The sequence below is a fragment of the Sus scrofa genome, chromosome 11 (genome assembly GCF_054392235.1).
Source record: "Sus scrofa isolate SSC_HxYL_T2T_F1_AM1 chromosome 11, Sscrofa_HxYL_maternal_Yorkshire_Landrace_v2.0, whole genome shotgun sequence".
NCBI classification, from domain to species: Eukaryota; Metazoa; Chordata; class Mammalia; order Artiodactyla; family Suidae; genus Sus; species Sus scrofa.
Window position 1 is genome coordinate 44,999,174 of NC_139393.1, and position 13,657 is coordinate 45,012,830.

Sequence of the window (13,657 nt, forward strand, 5' to 3'; positions counted from 1 at the left end):
AATGTGTATCAGTCATATCCAAGCCTTAACAAAATTTATTCAACAGATTTAAATGATAGTGTTGGGGAAAAGTGACTCTGGCTCAGATCATAAGTGTTGGAAAGTGAGACACATTAATATGGGGAGACCTCAACAAGGCTCTTTACTTCTGCAGAAGGGCATGAGTACCCAAAAATCATGCAAGAAAGAGGGAAGACCCCCCTATTTATCCCTAATGAAGGTGGTATATCTGCCCCCTTCCCACTGGTCAGGTCAGGGTGCACATTCTTCTCAGTTGGCTAATTTGAAACAAGTTGTTACTGGAAGAAGAGGGAAAGAGGGGGGTGGAGGATGCCGTCTCAGATGAAGCAGGAACAAGATGGAGTAACCAAGACTTCGTTTGATAGAAAAGACATGTTAATTCTCACAATAGTAACCAGACTAATAGTATACTGAATTCTCAGGTCTATATGTTTTAAATGACACACTTCCTAGTCTTGATGACATCTTTAGAAACTGGTTTGGTGTGAGATGCTTGTGGCTTAAATATTTACTTACAACTTAATGTTATTAGCTATATTGTTTGTATTTTTCCCATTTTACCAGGTTATTGTTTCTTGTATTATCAAATATGTAACTGAGCCTCCAAGAAAATAATGATGACTAGGAGATTTGAAACAGTTAACTATTCTTTACTAGATCAACAATTGTAATAGAGTAATCCTAGATATAGAAAGATTCAATAAGAGGGCATATTTTCCTGGATCATAAAAGTCTGGTAAGACAGGTGGTCCAGAGATTTTAGGTACAGTTAATAAGGCCTAGTCCAGTAAAAGCACATTGAATGGCCTACCAATGAAATATTTGCCAGGCCTGGGAGTGAGCATTCCTTGTACTGTGGGATGAAATGGTCATGAAATGTCTCCCAAAACTATAGTGAATTTATGACAATGGGGGAGCACTGTGAACTGAAGTTTAGCACTTGCCATCAGACTCCTATATGGAATAAAACATGAGCCACTGCAGCTACAAACCCACAGCACCCCATGAATGGAGCTCGAGGTGGAGACCAGAAGTGAGACACTCTTAACTTAAACTTAACTCTCAAAGAAAGAAAGAAAAAGAGAACTAATCCAACCTAATAAATATTTTAAAAAGGTATACATTAAAAGTGGATCTTTTGCTTTTTTAGAAGTCAGTTGGTGTTTTTCTTCAATTCTTTAAAGCACATAGTCTAATTATATGAGAATAGAATTCTTGATTCTTTTTTCTTTCTTTGCTTTTACTCTGAGATTGAATTTGCAGATTTTCTACATCTAAACACTATTAGAAAAATGTGCGTAATGTTCAATAAAATTGTACTACATTAGAAACTGTGAACAGCATTCAATAAATGGTTTTAATATTAAGCATGTTTAGCAAATATTCATAAAATTATATTAAAGCTGAATTATCCACAGAGGACTAGTTTTCTAAATTTGAATAAGATCTATTAAGTCACCAATTTTGGCACATACCTTCATTATCTCTTTCCCTTGCCCTGTAATCAGCTAATTTAAGATAAGGTAGGGAGATTTTTTGTGTTACTTTATTAATTCAGGAATATGAGCAATAAAATATCCATTAAGACTATAAATTGGAAAATATTACAAATACATATGTGTACATCTAATATGCGCATATTAGTAGATGTGTGTATATATATCACAATACATATTAATAATGGCCTTGTGTAGCATCATGATACAAATTTCCTCTTAATTAGCAATGGGATATATTGTACCAAAAATTGTTTAAAAAATCAAGCAATTTTTCAATATTATTATATATATTTATAGATTATTAAAATATAAACAATCAAAAGTAAGTGAAAGTATTTGCTACACATCCAATGTAATATTAAGCTGTGCTTTGGAATCCACAATTTCATATTTAGTTTGAATCTATACACCAAAATTAATAAAATTGTTTGCAAAATGAGATTAAGTCAGTTCAGGGTGGTACGGCCATAGACACTCTTTTAGCAAGTGGTGCTGGGAAAACTGGACAGCCACATGTAAATCAGTCAAACTAGAACATACCCTCATACCATGCACAAAAATAAACTCAAAATGGCTTAAAGACTTCAATGTAAGACAAGACACCATCAAACTCCTAGAAGAGAACATAGGCAAAACATTCTCTGTTACAAATGTTTTCTTAGGTCAGTCTCCCAAGGCAAAAGAAATATAAAGCAAAAATAAACTAATGGGATCTAATCAAACTAAAAAGCTTTTGCACATCAAAGAAATCCATAAAAAAATTAATAGACAACTTGTGTAATGGGAGAAGGTAGTTTCAAACAATGCAACTGACAAGGGCTTAATCTCTAAAAATATACAAACATCTAATACAACTCAACAGAAAAAAAAAAATTGAAAAACAGACATTTCTCCAAAGAAGGTAAATAGGCAGCCAACAAGCATATGAAAAAATGCTCAACATCACTAATTATTAGAAAATGAATATCAAAACTACTATGAGGTACAGCTTCACACGTGTCAGAGTGGCCATCATTAACTAGTCACCAAATAAATGCTGGAGAGCATGTGGAGAAAAGGGTACCCTCCTCCACTCTTGGTGGGATTGTAAGTTGGTACAACCACTATGGAAAACAGTATGGAGGTACCTCAGAAAGCTAAATATAGAACTACCATATGACCCAGTAATCCTGCTCTTGGGCATATATCTGGACAAACCTTCATTGAAAAAGTTGTATGTACCAGTGTGTTCTTTGCAGCACTATTCACAATAGCTAAGACATGGAAACAACAGAAATGCTCATCAACAGATGATGGATTAAGATGTGGTGCATATACACAATGGAGTACTACTCAGCCATAAACATGGCAAAATAGAGCCATTTGCCACAACATGGATGGAACTAAAGATTCTCATACAAAATGAAATAAGTCAGAAAGAGAAAGACAAATACCACATGATATCATTTATATCTGGAATATAATGTATGGCACAAATTAACATTTCCACAGAAAAGAAACTCATGGACTTGGAGAACAGATTTGTGCTTTCCAAGGAGGAGTGGGAGGAAATGGGATGGACTGGGAGTCTGGGTTAGATAGATGGAAAGTATTGCATTTGCAGTGGATAAGCAATGACATCCTGTTTTATAGCACAGGGGATTATATCTAGTTCCCTATATGTAGTTGGAACATAATGGAGGATGATGTGATGGAACTTGATGGAACATGGTGGAGGATGCTGGAACATGCAATGGAACTTGATGGAGGATGATGTGAGAAACTTGTAATGGAACATGATCAAGGATGATGTGAGAAAAAGAATGTATGTATAAGTATGACTGGGTCACTTTTTATAGAGTGGAAATTGACAGAACACTGTAAGCCAACTATAATGGAAAAAATAAAAATCATTAAAAATTGTTTGCAGGGGTATTTGTATGCAAGAACAAAAATCTGTAGGCATAGTATTCATAGGATTACAAGTTAAATAATGTAAGTAAATCCTGTATTGTATTATGGACAGATGTAAGCAGGCTTCAAAAGAATTATTAACTGAATCTGTTTGTGTTCTCTGTATGAACATTGCAAATCCTGCAAAAAAAGTTGATTTTTACTGAATTATGCTTAGTTCATACTTTATCAACAAATATTTAGAAAAGTAGTTTAGGAATTCTCTTATGGCAAAGCAGGTTAAGAATCTGACGTTATCACTGCAGTGGCTCTGGTCGCTGCTGTGGGACAATTTTGATTCATGGTCCAGGAACTCTGCATGCTTTGGGCATGGCCAAAAAAAAGGAGTTTAAAGGGCTTCTATACTGTGTTGAAAAGGATTTTATTATATTACACAGTTTACTTACAGTTTTCTTCTGTCTAGTAATTTTTTTTTTTTCTTAGAAATAGCTATATATCTGAAGAGTGTATTTTCTTAAGGTCATGTTGAACTCAGAACTATTGTGTTCAGGCTTTTTATTGACTTCTAGAAAACAATGTTAAATTTTTATCACAATTATTCTCCAATTTCTTCTGCTGATTAATTAATTAAATTATTTTCTTTTATTTCTTTTTTTTATTATTATTTTCCCACTGTACAGCAAGGGGGTCAGGTTATCCTTACATGTATACATTACAATTACATTTTTTCCCCCACCCTTTCTTCTGTTGCAACATGAGTATCTAGACAAAGTTCTCAATGCTATTCAGCAGGATCTCCTTGTAAATCTATTCTAGGTTGTGTCTGATAAGCCCAAGCTCCCGATCCCTCCCACTCCCTCCCCCTCCCATCAGGCAACCACAAGTCTCTTCTCCAAGTCCATGATTTTCTTTTCTGAGGAGATGTTCATTTGTGCTGCATATTAGATTCCAGTTATAAGTGATATCATATGGTATTTGCCTTTGTCTTTCTGGCTCATTTCACTCAGGATGAGAGTCTCTAGTTCCATCCATGTTGCTGCAAATGGCATTATGTCATCCTTTTTTATGGCTGAGTAGTATTCCATTGTGTATATATTACCACCTCTTCCGAATCCAATCATCTGTCGATGGACATTTGGGTTGTTTCCATGTCCTGGCTATTGTGAATAGTGCTGCAATGAACATGCGGGTGCATGTGTCTCTTTTAAGTAGAGCTTTGTCTGGATAGATGCCCAAGAGTGGGATTGCGGGGTCATGTGGAAGTTCTATGTATAGATTTCGAAGGTATCTCCAAACTGTTCTCCATAGTGGCTGTACCAGTTTACATTCCCACCAACAGTGCAGGAGGGTTCCCTTTTCTCCACAGCCCCTCCAGCACTTGTTATTTGTGGATTTATTAATGATGGCCATTCTGACTGGTGTGAGGTGGTATCTCATGGTAGTTTTGATTTGCATTTCTCTTATAATCAGCGATGTTGAGCATTTTTTCATGTGTTTGTTGGCCATCTGTATATCTTCTTTGGAGAAATGTCTGTTCAGGTCCTTTGCCCATTTTTCACTTGATTGATTGGCTTTTTTGCTTTTGGCTTGTATAAGTTGTTTATATATTCTAGAGATTAAGCCCTTGTCAGTTGCATCATTTGAAACTATTTTCTCCCATTCTGGAAGTTGTCTTTTGGGTTTCTTTTGGGTTTCCTTTGCTGTGCAAAAGCTTTTCAGTTTGATGAGGTCCCATGGGTTTATTTTTGCTCTAATTTCTATTGCTTTGGGAGACTGACCTGAGAAAATATTCATGATGTTGATGTCAGAGAGTGTTTTGCCTATGTTTTCTTCTAGGAGTTTGATGGTGTCCTGTCATATATTTAAGTCTTTCAGCCATTTGGAGTTTATTTTTGTGCATGGTGTGAGGGTGTGTTCTAGTTTCATTGCTTTGCATGCAGCTGTCCAGGTTTCCCAGCAATGCTTGCTGAATAGACTTTCCTTTTCCCATTTTATGTTCTTGCCTCCCTTGTCAAAGATGAATTGACCATAGGTGTCAGGGTTTATTTCCGGATTCTCTATTCTGTTCCATTGGTCTGTCTGTCTGTTTTGATACCAGTACCACACTGTTTTGATGACTGTGGCTTTGTAGTATTTCTTGAAGTCTGGGAGAGTTATGCCTCCTGCTTGGTTTTTGTTTCTCAGGATTGCTTTGGCGATTCTGGGTCTTTTGTGGTTCCATATAAATGTTTGGATTGTTTGTTGTAGTTCTGTGAAAAGTGTCATGGGTAATTTGATAGGGCTTGCACTGAATCTGTAGATTGCTTTGGGTAGGATGGCCATTTTTACAATATTGATTTTCCCAATCCAGGAACATGGAATATCTTTCCATTTCTTTACATCTTCTTTGATTTCTTTGATTAAAGTTTTATAGTTCTCAGCATATAGGTCCTTTACCTCTTTGGTCAGGTGTATTCTGAGGTATTTGATTTTGTGAGGTGCAATTTTAAAAGGTATCGTATTTTGTATTCCTTTTCTAATGTTTCATTGCTGGTATACAGAAATGCAACTGACTTCTGAATGTTAATCTTATATCCTGCCACTTTGCTGAGTTTATGAATCAGTTCAAGGAGTTTTGGGGTTGAGTCCTTAGGGTTTTCTAGGTATAGAATCATGTCATCTGCATACAGTGACAGTTTGATCTCTTCTCTTCCTATATGGATGCCTTTTATTTCTTTTGTTTGTCTAATTGCTGTGGCTAAGACTTCCAAAACTATGTTGAAGAGCAGTGGTGAGAGTGGGCATCCCTGTCTTGTTCCAGATTTGAGTGAGAAGGCTTTTGGTTTTTCCCCATTGAGGATTATATTTGCTGTGGGTTTATCATAAATGGCTTTGATTATATTCAGGAATGTTCCCTCTATACCCACTTTGGCGAGGGTCTTGATCATGAATGGGTGTTGGACTATGTCAAATGCTTTTTCTGCGTCTATTGAGATGATCATATGATTTTTGACTTTTCTTTTGTTAATGTGGTGTATGATGCTGATTGATTTGCGTATGTTGAACCATCCTTGTGAACCTGGTATGAACCCAACCTGGTCATGGTGTATAATTATTTTGGTATGTTGTTGGATTCGGTTGGCTAAGATTTTGTTGAGAATTTTTGCATCTATATTCATCAATGATATTGGCCGACAGTTTTCTTTTTTGGTGGTATCTCTGTCTGGTTTTGGAATGAGGGTGATGGTGGCCTCATAGAATGTCTTTGGGAGTATTCCTTCTTCTTCAACCTTTTGAAAGAGTTTAAGGAGGATGGGGACCAATTCCTCTTTATATGTTTGATAGAATTCACCTGTGAAGCCATCTGGTCCTGGACGTTTATTTGTAGGGAGTGATTTTATGACCTCTTCAATTTCATTTCTAGTGATTGGTATGTTCAGTTGGTCTGTTTCTGCTTGATTCAGTTTTGGCAGGCTGTAAGATTCTACAAAATTGTCCATTTCTTCCAGCGTTGTCAAACTTGTTGCCATACAGTTGTTCATAGTATTCTCTTATGGTTTTTTGTATTTCTGCTCTATCCGTTGTGATTTCTCCTTTTCCATTTATAATTTTGGTTATTTGGGTTCTTTCTCTCCTCTTTTTAGTGAGTCTGGCCAGGGGTTTGTCAATTTTGTTCACCTTTTCAAAGAACAAGCTCTTGGTTTTATTAATTTTCTCTATTGTTTTTTGAGTCTCTATTTTATTGATTTCTTCTTTGATCTTTATAATTTCCTTCCTTCTGCTGACTTTAGGCCTTTTTTGTTCTTTTTCAAATTCGTTTAGGTGGAGGGTTAAGTTGTCAATTCGGGATCTTTCTTCTTTTTTGAGAAAGGTCTGTATTGCTATAAATTTCCCTCTGAGCACTCCTTTCGCAGCATCCCATAGATTTTGAGAGGTTGTGTCTTCATTATCATTTGTTTCAAGGTAGTTTTTAATTTCCTTCTTGATTTCCTCATTGACCCATTGGTTTTTGAGTAGCATGTTGTTTAGTCTCCATGGAGTAGGTTTTTTCTCTTTCCTTTTCCCATGGTTAATTTCTAATTTCATGGCATTGTGGTCAGAGAAGATACTTGAGATAATTTCTATGCTCCTAAATTTATTGAGATTCGCTTTGTGTCCCAATATGTGGTCAATTCTTGAGAATGTTCCATGAGCATTTGAGAAGAATGTGTATTCTGATTTTTTTGGATGTAGTGTCCTGAAGATATCAAATAGGTCTAACTTTTCTATTGTTTCCTTTAGGATCTCTGTTGCTTTATTGATTTTCTGTCTAGAGGATCTGTCCATTGATGTGAGGGGGGTATTAAGGTCTCCTACTATGATTGTATTCTCATCAATATCTCCCTTTATGTCTGTTAATATTTGTTGTATGTATCTGGGTGCTCCTGTATTTGGGGCATATATGTTGATGATAGTAACATCCTCTCCTTGGATGGATCCCTTAATCATTAAGTAGTGTCCTTCTTTGTCTTTCTGTATGTCTTTTGTTTTAAAGTCTATTTTGTCTGATATGAGCGTTGTGACTCCTGCTTTTCTGTCATGTCTATTGGCGTGAAATATTTTTCTCCACCCTTTCACTTTCAATCTATATGTATCTTTTGTCTTAAGGTGAGTTTCTTGTAGGCAGCATATTGAAGGTTTTTGCCTTTTTATCCACTCAGCCACTCTGTGTCTTTTGATTGGGGCATTCAGTTCTTTTATTTCTTTTTCTAAGAATTAATATCAGGATTTAAAGGTTAGATGAAAATAATAAATTAATGACAGAAATAATTTTTGTAAAAGGAATTTAGTGGTATTAATATTGAATGTGTAACTGTGATGGCACATTATTCTACAAAGTGATATTAGATTTCTAGAGCAGTCAGCTTCCAACAGCAGAAAACTCATGGTATATATAAATTTAAATCTAGATGATTTATTAGTCACAGTGCTATAATTCTTGGTGCATAAGCAATTACGTATATATCCTAAAATATCAAAAAAGAGTAGAGCCTATATTGTAATCAACATTATCTCTATTGAAAATATAGTGACATATTTCATAGGACTCATTTCTTAGAGGGTTTCTCACCATGGGTTGATGAAATAATAAAAGCATGATTAAATCATGAGTATTCATTACCAGAACAATATGTTATACGACTTCTTTAGAAACCTAGAAGTTTATTGCACAGAAACCAGAGAAATATTTGAATTTTCACATCCTTCAAGCAATCCTTTCCACATATCCCATATACTGTTTTTTGAACTAAACTTTTGATGAACATTGAAGGGTGTAAGTTTGAAATTATGCCCCCTGGCTAATGCTTGGAGTGTAGCTCTTCTCTACAGTTTGTGGGTTGAAATCTTTCATGAGCCTGACCATTTATCATGATTCTAAAAACTTAAGCACCCCTTTTATGAAAACTGAGGAAACTAACAAGAGCGTTGAACAAAATATCATGTATATTATCATTACACCATCTCCATTAAGAATTGAGTCTGAATATAGGTATTTTCTTAAAAAGAAAATGATCCTTGCACACGGACACATTGATGAACCTATTAATATTTTGTATTAACTATATTAAACCTGAACAAAATTATTTTGGTATACTTTTTTATGGCAGTAATAATAAAGAGTCCTAATTCTCTGCTAAATCTCAATAAAATAATAATACAACTAGTCTAGACAGATAATGGGTAAATTATAGAAATAGTTTTCATGAAAAACAGAAGAAGGTAAGGACTGTAATGGAAGATGAATAATGCCATATACCAGTTGTAAAAAGGCAGTTTTTGGATACAGATGGCTTATGTTCAAATCCAAACTTATGTATTCATGGGAAATTTACTTAAACCTTGTTGAGTCTCAGCTCATTCATCTACATATCAGAATAATGATTAATTTGAAGCTTAAATAAAATAGTATCTGAAAAGCATTTGGCATGGTGCCTGGAATGTTTACAAATTTTTTAGTTTATAGTCAAGTTGTACTAAGAATGGGCATGAGAAGACATGTAATTGTAAAAAAATCTAGGGTTAACATTTACTCTAAATCAAGTTAAAATAGCAATCACTAAATAAATTGAATGAATATCTTAGAGTTTAGGAGACAAATATTGATAGAAAATATCCCTAAAGAAAAACCCTCCTGATTCTAAAATCTGGAAAGCCTCTCAGCTTACCTATAGGAAGAGCGTCTTTTAGGACTCTAAATTAGAAGGCCTCCAGGTAATAAACATGCTCCAGGCATAAACAGGTTTCAGTCATCTTTCTCATTCTGTTAAAATGATGCCTGGAGAAAGGATTCACTTATACAACAGACAAGGCAAACTGAACTTACCTAAAATATAAGAAAGGATAACGTAAGATCCTTTCTTATGCATATGAAGAAAACTCATGAAATAAAAATAAATTTTAAAACACTGAAATAAATAATAAAATAAATCTCAGAATATGAAAATATGAAATAATTCAGAGACTCCAGAGAAAAATACTATTTTAACTCACAGGAACCAACAGATAAAAGAAAGTGCTTATGATAATATTTTTTGCTTTTTTATTTTTATTTTTTCATTTAGACCTGACTATTATTATTTTACTGTTGAATAAAAACTTAGCTTTAAAAAGGTTACATAACTTACTCAAACTTACACATATATTAACAATGCTGATCAATGCTTAGCTAACTCTAGTGGTTTATTTTTTAACCACCATCTTTTTTAGTCCATAAAGTATTTTAAATTTTAAAATATTTTCATTTATTTTCTTTATTGAAATATAGTTGATTTACAGCATTGTGCCAATTTCTACTGTACAGCAAAGTGACCCAGTCATATATATACATACATTTACATACACTCACATACATTTCCTTTCTTATATTATCTTCCATCATGATCTATCACAAAAGACTGGATATAGTTTCCTGTGCTATACAGCAGGACCTCATCGTTTATCCATTCTAAATATAGTATGCATCTGCTAACCCCAGACACCCAGTCTACCCCACTCCCTCCCCTCTCTCCCTTGACAAAAAAAATCAGTTCTCTATGTCTGTGAGTCTGTTTTGGTTTTGTATATGGGCTCTATATTCCACATATAAGAGATATCATACAGTATTTGTCTTTCTCTTTCTGACTTAATTTAGCATGAGAGCCTCTAGTTGTTTCCATGTTGCTCTTTTTAATGGTGCAGTGGTATTCCACTGTATATATATACACCACATCTTTTTAATCAAATCATCTGTTGATGGACAGTTAGGTTTTCATGTCTTGGGGATTGTGAATAGTGTTGCTCTGAACCTAAGGGTGCATATATCTTTTTGAATTGTAGTTTTGTCATGAACAGATAGATGCCCAAGAATGAGATTCCTGGATTATATAGTACTTCTATATGTAGGTTTCTGAGGAAGCTTAATACTGTAATCCATAGCAGTTGTACTAATTTACATTCCCACCAACAGTGAAGGAGGATTGTCTTTTCTCCATATCTCCTCCAACCTTTGCTATTTGTACAATTATTGATGATGGCCATTCCAACCAGTAAGAGGTGGTGCCTCAATGTAGTTTTGATTTGCATTTCTCTAATAGTGCTGTTGAGCTTTTTATCATGTGCCTGTTGGCCATCTGTATGTCTTCTTTGAAGAAATGTCTACTTAGGTCTTTTGCCCATTTTTTGATTGGGTTGTTTGTTTTCTGTTGTTGTTCAGTTGTGAGAGATAATTGTATATTTTAGAGTTTAAGCTCATGTAGGTTTCATCTTCTGCAAATATTTTATCCCATTCTGTAGGTTGTTATTTATTTATTTACTTAGTTAGTTAGTTATGCTTCTTTTGCTTTGCAATAGTTGTAAATTGGCTTAGGCCTCAATTTTGCATTTTTATATTTCTATTGCTTTGGAAGACTGACCTGATTCAAGAAAATATTTGTTTTTTTGTCTGTCTTTTTTTTGTGTGTGTGATTTCTTGGGCCACTCCCATGGCATATGGAGGTTCCCAAGCTAGGGGTCCAATCGGAGCTGTAGCCACAGGTCTACACCAAAGCCACAGCAACGCGGGATCCAAGCTGCATCTGCAACCTACACCACAGCTCATAGCAATGCCAGATCCCCAACCTACTGAGCAAGGCCAGGGATCAAACCCGCAACCTCATGGTTTCTAGTCGGATTCGCTAACCACTGAGCCATGACGGAAACTCCTCAAGAAAACATTTGTATGGTTGATGTCAGAGAATGTTTTGCCTATGTTCTCTTATAGGGATCTTATGGTGTCTTACTTTTTTTTTTTTTTTTCAGGCTGCATCCAAGGCATATGGAAATTCCCAGACTAGGTGTTGAATCAGAGCTGCAGCTCCTGGCCTAAACCACAGCCACAGCAATGTGGGATCCAAACTGTGTTTCATGACCTACGGCACAACTCACAGCAATGCCTGATCCTTAACATAATGAGCAAGGCCAGGGTTCAAACCTGTGAACTCATGTATACTAGTTGGGTTCACTACCGCCAAGCCACGATGGTAACTCCTATGGGGCCATGTCTTATCTTCAAGTCTTTAATCCATTTTTAGTTTATTTTTGTGTATGATATTAGGGTGTGTTCTAGTTGCATTGATTTACATGCAGCTGTCCAGTTTTCCCACCACAACTTGCTGATGAGACTTTTTTCCCGTTTTACAGTCTTGCCCCCTTTGTTAAAGATCAATTGACTTTAAGTGTCTAGCTTTATTTCTGGGCTCTGTATCTGTTCCAATCAATATATGTTCGGTTTTGTACCAGTACCACACTGTCTTGATTACTGCAGCTATATGATATTATCTGAAGCCTGGGAGATTTTTGTCTCCTGCTTCCCCCTCCAGAGTTGCTTTGGCCGTTCTGGGTCTTTTATTGTTCCATATATCTTTTCGGATATGTAATAATGTTCTAGTTCTATGAAAAATGGCCTGTGTAGTTTGATAGATTTTGCATTAAATTGGTAGATTGCTTTAAGAGATATGACCATTTTAACAATATTAATTCTTCTAATCCAGAACTAGGGACCATGTTTCCATTTCTTTGAATCATCTTTAATTACTTTGATTAATATTTTATAGTTCTCAGAATATAAGTCTTTCACCTCCTAGGTCAGTTTTTTCTGCTTGTTTTTTTTATTGCCTTTTTGTTGTGATTGTAAAAGGTATTAAGGTTTCTTTTTCTTTTTTCTTTTTTTTTTACACTCCCCCATTCCCTTTGTGGTAGTTCATTGTTATTATACATAAATGCATCTTATTTCTGAATATTAATTGTGTATACTGCTACTTAGCTGAATTCCTTTATCACATCTAGTAGTTTCTTTTTTTTTTCTTTTTTTTTTGTCTTTTTACAGCTGCACTTGTGGGATATGGAAGTTCCCAACTAGGGGTCAAATCAGAGCTATAGCCGCAGGCCTATGCCACAGCCACAGCAACAGCCAGATCCAAGCCATGTCTGTGACCTACACCACAGCTCACCACAATGCCAGATCCTTAACCCACTGAGGGAGTCAAAGGGTCAAACCTGTGTCCTCATTGATGCTAGTCAGATTCATGTCCACAGAGCCATGATGGGAACTCCCACATCTAGTACTTTTAATGTGAGTCCTTAGGCTTTTCTTTTTTTTTTTTTTTTTTTTTTTGGTCTTTTGTATTTTGTTGTTGTTGTTGTTGCTATTTCTTGGGCCGCTCCTGCGGCATATGGAGGTTCCCAGGCTAGGGGTCCAATCGGAGCTGTAGCCTCCGGCCTACGCCAGAGCCACAGCAACGCGGGATCCGAGCCGCGTCTGCAACCTACACCACAGCTCACGGCAACGCCGGATCGTTAACCCACTGAGCAAGGGCAGGGACCGAACCCGCAAGCTCATGGTTCCTAGTCGGATTCGTTAACCACTGTGCCACGACGGGAACTCCCCTTAGGCTTTTCTATATGCAGTGTCATGTCATCTGCATATAATAACACGTTTACGTCTTCCTTTCCAATTTGGATATATTTTATTTATTTTGTTTTTCTGATTCTGTGGCTAGCACGTCTAATACTATATTGAATAAAAGTGGTGAGAGTTGACATACTTGTCATGTGCTAGATTTTAGCAGGAAGGTTTTCAGGTTTTCTCCATTGAATATTATATTGGCTGTGGGCTTGTCAAAAATGGATTTTATTATGTTAATATATGTTCCTCTATAGCCACTTTAGTAGAGAGTTCTTATCATGAATGGATGTTGAATTTTGTCAAA